This window comes from Lithobates pipiens, unplaced genomic scaffold, assembly GCF_037356315.1.
Source record: "Lithobates pipiens isolate NorthernLeopardFrog02 unplaced genomic scaffold, aLitPip1_a1.2 Scaffold_16, whole genome shotgun sequence".
Taxonomy (NCBI): domain Eukaryota; kingdom Metazoa; phylum Chordata; class Amphibia; order Anura; family Ranidae; genus Lithobates; species Lithobates pipiens.
This window is the reverse complement of record NW_027507748.1, coordinates 288,851,408-288,857,057: the sequence shown is the minus strand read 5'-3', so window position 1 is coordinate 288,857,057 and position 5,650 is coordinate 288,851,408. Positions and strand designations below refer to the sequence as shown.

At 39.5% G+C, this 5,650-nt stretch overlaps 1 long non-coding RNA gene across 1 annotated transcript; it reads right to left on the bottom strand.

The window, feature by feature from the left end:
• Positions 1–4,382: 4,382 nt before the first annotated feature.
• Positions 4,383–5,307, bottom strand: LOC143984344 (uncharacterized). The gene is made up of 3 exons (XR_013274800.1): positions 5,156–5,307; positions 4,728–4,861; positions 4,383–4,586 (listed from the first exon to the last, which is right to left on the bottom strand). It is a non-coding gene; the product is annotated as an uncharacterized LOC143984344 (long non-coding RNA).
• Between the last annotated feature and the right edge of the window lie 343 nt (positions 5,308–5,650).

The following is a 5,650-nucleotide window of genomic DNA, read 5'->3' as shown; positions in this document are numbered from 1 at the left end:
CTTCAACAAGATGTTCAGACTCGCTGGAACAGCACTTTTTATATGCTGCTGTCTCTGATAGAGCTAAAACGGGCCATTGGAGTATATGTGTCAGAACATGAGCTGCCTGCAACGATCACTACAAATCAGTGGAATCTCATGGAGAAGATGATCAACATCTTGGCTCCCTTTGAAGAGTTGACTCGGCATGTGAGTTGTTCAGATTCTTTTGCCTCGGGTGTAATTCCTGCAGTGACTGTGCTACAGTGATTATTATCTAAAGAAGTGGATGAGGACCACGGTGTGAAAATGATGAAGAACACATTGCTTGGTGCTTTGCAGAAACGGTTCTCTGACATGGAGCAAAATCCACAGGTAATTAATTATTGCTGGCTGCTATTTTGCATTGTTTTAATTTGAATATTGATGATATAATTTTGTTTTTTGGATGAAGGTGATATTTTACAGTGAGTGTTATCGCTTGCTTGCATTAAAAAAAAATGTTTGTAATGCAAGTGATAACAATGTAAATCTCATCTTCATAAAAAAACACAAAACAAAATCAATAATGAAAAACACTTACCTGCTCTGCCTCTGTGTAATGGTTTTGCAAAGAGCAGGCCGGACAACTGTTTTTGCTGTGTCCCCCGCCATCACCTTTCCTTCTAGAAGTGCCCCCGCAGCAATCTTCCACAGTTGTTGCTTTGCTTGCATGAAGTTGTCTAATGTCTTGTATTTTTCTTCTTCTAGATATAAAGAACGGTTCTTCTCAAATGCAGATGCTGGCAGGCAGACCAAAGAGATGTTCGTGCAAGAAATGCAAGAAATAGATTATGTACAGGTACTACAAGCACAGGCAGCTACACCTGAGGTGCTTGAGAAACCAGCTACCAAAAGGCCTCACACTGAGCAACAGCCAGGTACCAGTGTGACTGTGGACAGTGTTTTTCAAGAAATTCCTTATTCCTCTACATTTGAGAACAGTGCTCCCACAGCTGCTACCATACAACTAGAAGCATATCTTGGAGAGGTCACTGTGCCTCGTTCGGACAAACCTCTTGAGTATTTGGCAGTCAATAAACTGCGATTTCCCACTCTAGCCCAAATGGCACAAAAATATCTTTCAGCTCCTTGCAGTAGTGTGGAAAGTGAGAGATTGTTCAGTGCAGCGCCACACATTCTGACTGACACCAGAAATCGACTTCTAATTGAACATGCAGAGATTCTTCTGTTTCTTAAAAAAAACTTGCGACTTGCTTTTGAATTGGAAAAGTAATCTACCGCCTGTTACTGTCCAACTGTAAGGCATCATGCACAGTTGCACGCTTCAGCTCAAAGGAACTGCTCCACTTAGCATTTGAGCATTTTTTTAGCGTTTCCTCTGCCTGTTAACTCTCCTCCATGTTGGCCTTTAAAAGAAAAAAAAATGCCTTTTTAACTCCATGTCACAAACTCTTTCCTTAAGTGAAAAAGTGAATCACCTATGGTGTGCATATTGCACACTATAGGTGATTCAATGTGCAATACATGGGGGACACATAGCCTAATATGAAGTGGCATAGAGTTAACACTACAGGCAAACGAAAGGCTCAAAACAGGGAGCTGAAATGCCTGTAGGAGCAGCTACTTTGAGCTTTATTGTGCATGTGGCCTTACCACTGCTAAGTCCTTGCCTTGGCCTTGCCATCCTGGAATGAACCTAATTTTGGTCTGTGAAAAATGTTTTTTCACGAGTTTCATAAGAAGTTGAACTAGAAGCTAGCACTTTTTTTTATTATTTAAAAAATAATGTTAGTTTTGAGGACTGTTCAGTTGCTCCTCCTCAGGCCTAACATTATTTAACTGTATTGCAGTTGATGTGATGACGTCAACATGTGATTTTTTTTATTATACGCGGCGTCATCAACAATGATGATATTTCATGTTCTGTGTGACATTTGAGCTTTTCATTTTCAAGGCATAATGCCTGTACAATGCAGCTAAAAGCATCTGCTCCTCAAGGAGTTTGAGCTTTTTCCCTGCCTGTTAACGCCTCCCCTCCCCATGTCAGCCCATTGCACACTAGTTTCAGGAGTTTGTTTCAGGAGTTTAGTGGCAGGAAAGTTTACAAGCAGAAAAAAAATCCAAAGATTTCCATTTCGAATTTCTTTGGATTTTTGTTTTCTGCCTGCTGCCTGTAAGCTGCCCTGCCACTAAACTTCTGCAACCACATAGTGTTCCTTGGCCAATGGCTATGAATGAACACATAGGCTAACATGGAGGGGAAGAGGTAACAAGTAGAGAAAAAAAAAGCTCAAAAGAGCTAAAACACCTGGAGAAGCAGCTGCTTTGGGCTGTGCATGAGGCCTTACTGCAGCCTACATGCCAACCTAACACACATCCTTCCTTGCCATCCTGGAATGTTCTGTCTGTGAGATGTGTTTCTCTTACACATGTGTAAGAAGTTGAACTAGAAAAAAAACACATGTTGTGTTTTTTTGGGGGGTTTTTGAAATTTTATAATGTCTTGTGTTGTGAGTTGACTGAGGTACTGTACTGTTCTTGCTTCTCCTCATGCCTAAACATTGTGAACTTGTAATGCATATGTCATTGATGACATTTGACATTATGTTATAATAATGAACATAACATGTTCTGTGCAATTTGCGCTTTAACAGCTTTGTGGCCAGCAAATAAACATGTTTTTTTTCATAATGTCTTTTGACTGTGTTTCAATTCCTCATTTTATGGCGAAAATTTGTAATTTTTCATTATTTTGAAAGTAGATGGTCACATGACCAAAATCAGGTATTGGTCATTGGTATAGGCGAGAACATGATGTCAAGTATCGGTACTCGTACTCGGTGTCAAAAAAGTAGTATCGGTGCATCCCTACAAATTACATATTGTTTGCCTTTCATTTGCCTTCAATTTGGAAAAGCCATCAAAGAATCTGAACCATAGAAACTCTAGAAACAAAAAGTGGTATTGGGGTGTATTGGGGTGTAAAATGTCAATGTTTCTGCTTCCTCACATTCAGACTTTTACAACAAATCTAAATTAGTGGCTGAGAATCTTTTTTTACTAGATTCTGTATGGGATACAGCAAATATTTATGAGGTATATTTATTCTGTATTACAATCAGAGGGTTTTTCAGATCAGCACATACTAATAAGAGATGGTGGGTGAATGTATGCATGATATTAGGGAGTTTCTAGGACCCTAGAAGAAGGGAGTCATCCCAAGGTATTGTACCAAAATGAAATGAGAGAGCGCTGCAATAAACTATTGATGTGACCGAAATGTAAATATTTAAATAATAATGTTATATAACATGCTGTAACACTTTAAAGAGGAAGTAAACCCTAATGGGTTTACATCCTCTTTGTCTCCCTGCAAAGGTAAAGCATAATGGGCTACTATGCATCGCATAGTAGCCCATTATGTGTCACTTACCTGACACAGGAGCCAGTGATGTCACCAATGTCCCCTGTAGTACGAAGCGTCCATCTTCCATCCGGGTCATCTTCTTGGGAATCGCTGCTCTAGTCACTCCCACGCATGCGCACAGGAACCGCCACTAACGGCATATCACCTTTAGCAGCGGCATACTCCGTGTGCCTGCGCGCCGCTGTCTACGGTGCTTGCGCCGCAGACAGCGGTGCCTGTCTTTTTGTAAATATCTTCTAAGCCGTGTAGGTTTAGGAGATATTTCTTGGACCTACAGGTAAGCCTTAATCTAGGCATACCTGTAGGTCAAAGTGGTTTGTAAGGGTTAACAACCACTTTAATATCCCCAACAGTATTCAATAGCAGCATTATGCTTCAGGAGATTTTAGCCATATTAGTGCACTTGCAACAACAGTTGATTACTTTTTTTTTCAGGATAAGCTTTTAGGACAAATCTAAAAGTATCCTGGATAGTACCCAATTAGCTTAATTGTATACCCCACACTTTAGTAGTAGGGATGGGCTGAACACCCCCGGTTCGGTTTGCACCAGAATATACTGAACAGGCAAAACATTTGGCAGAACACACAAACACCATTAACGTCTATTAGACACGAACATGAATAATCAAAAGTGCTCATTTTAAAGTGCTCATTTTAAAGTCTTATATGCACGTTATTTTCATAAAAACTGTTTGGGGACCCGGGTCCTGCCATAGGGGACATGTATCAACGCAAACATTTAAAAAAAAAACTGATGTTTTTTTGGAAGCAGTGATTTTCTTTAATGCTTAAAGTGAAACAATAAAAATGAAATAGAAATAAGTTGGTCCACGCTATCCCAGAGACACATTACTGTTAAAGGTACCTCATCCCCTAATAATTCTATAAATATTGTATCCAAGAATAGGAAAAGGGGGGGGCAGGGGATTTTTTTACGGTACACTATATAAAGAAACAGAGATTTCTTAAAAAAGAATTCATAGCTTTAATATTGGAAATATGTTAAAATTATTTTGGAAAAACCAAAATAGCAAAAATATAATAACAAATACACTTTTTATACAAAAGATTACATGACACAAAGTATAGGGGATCCTGAAAATGTTAGTTGCTGAGAATGATCATGTGTCCTCCCGACATGTTTCGCGTTTTTGCTTCTTCAGGGGAGTATGCAACTAACATGAACATAAACACAAAAAAAGGTTTAAGAATACAGAAAATACATTTATGCCATATAATTGGATACACATAAATTTCAGAACATTAAGTATGAAATTGGTCTCAATTCGCTCAGTCCAAGGAGGTACTATGCTTACCCAGGTATAATCATTCCCGGCATCGCAACCCACAAGCCAATAGATGGTGAAATAGGTGGCAAGAATTGGGTGACAGGATCAAATGCTAAAAACAACCCAGCCCCACGCAGGGCATAGATGGAGGTAGACAAGCGCTACAAAGATCAAAAACAAAATCCAGAGATAAGTACCAAGTTTACAAATCCAGCACAGGTATTGAAAAATGTTAGTTTGTAACAGAAAGGGTAACTGATATCAATCCCTAAATTATAAGAGGGAATTGGGGCTGAAAATCAAGCCTCCATAGTAGAACATGAGATACTCATTATCAAGGGAATGAAACGATTGATTTTAATTACGCTTAATTGGTAGCTTGTAAAAAGTGGCTGCTGGGGGTATACTACCAATATACTGTTAAAGAAAGTGAAAGGAATAAAAATTATTTTTACCTGCAGTTAGAGTCAAAGATGGAAGAGTTAATTCCATATGATAATATTGGTGCAGTACAAATGCAACAGATTACAAAGAAAGAATCAATTGATTCAGTGTGGTATTTTGTAAATTACAGAGTGCAGCGGTATGCTGCCACTGCCAGGCTTGCTGAACCTACAAGCAAATAAAAAGAAGGATGAGTAGATATGGGTATAGAAAGATGAGAAACAGTGTTGTAACAGTATGAAGTTCAACTAAAAAAGTATATTTACCAAAAGGAAAAGTCAGCGTGGCGGTAGTATCTGTGCTGAACCTGCACTACAGATGAAGTGACAGCGCTGCCTTTTGTATCCCCCATCCATCGAGCCGGCGTCTGACGTCACCGGCTCGATGCGGACAGCCATAGGTGGAAGCAGTGAGCATGTGCAAAGTCTTCCAAGTCGGCATTTAAACTACCAACCCCATAATGCCTCAGTGCTGACACGAGGTTCATTTGGATACATGCTGATGGA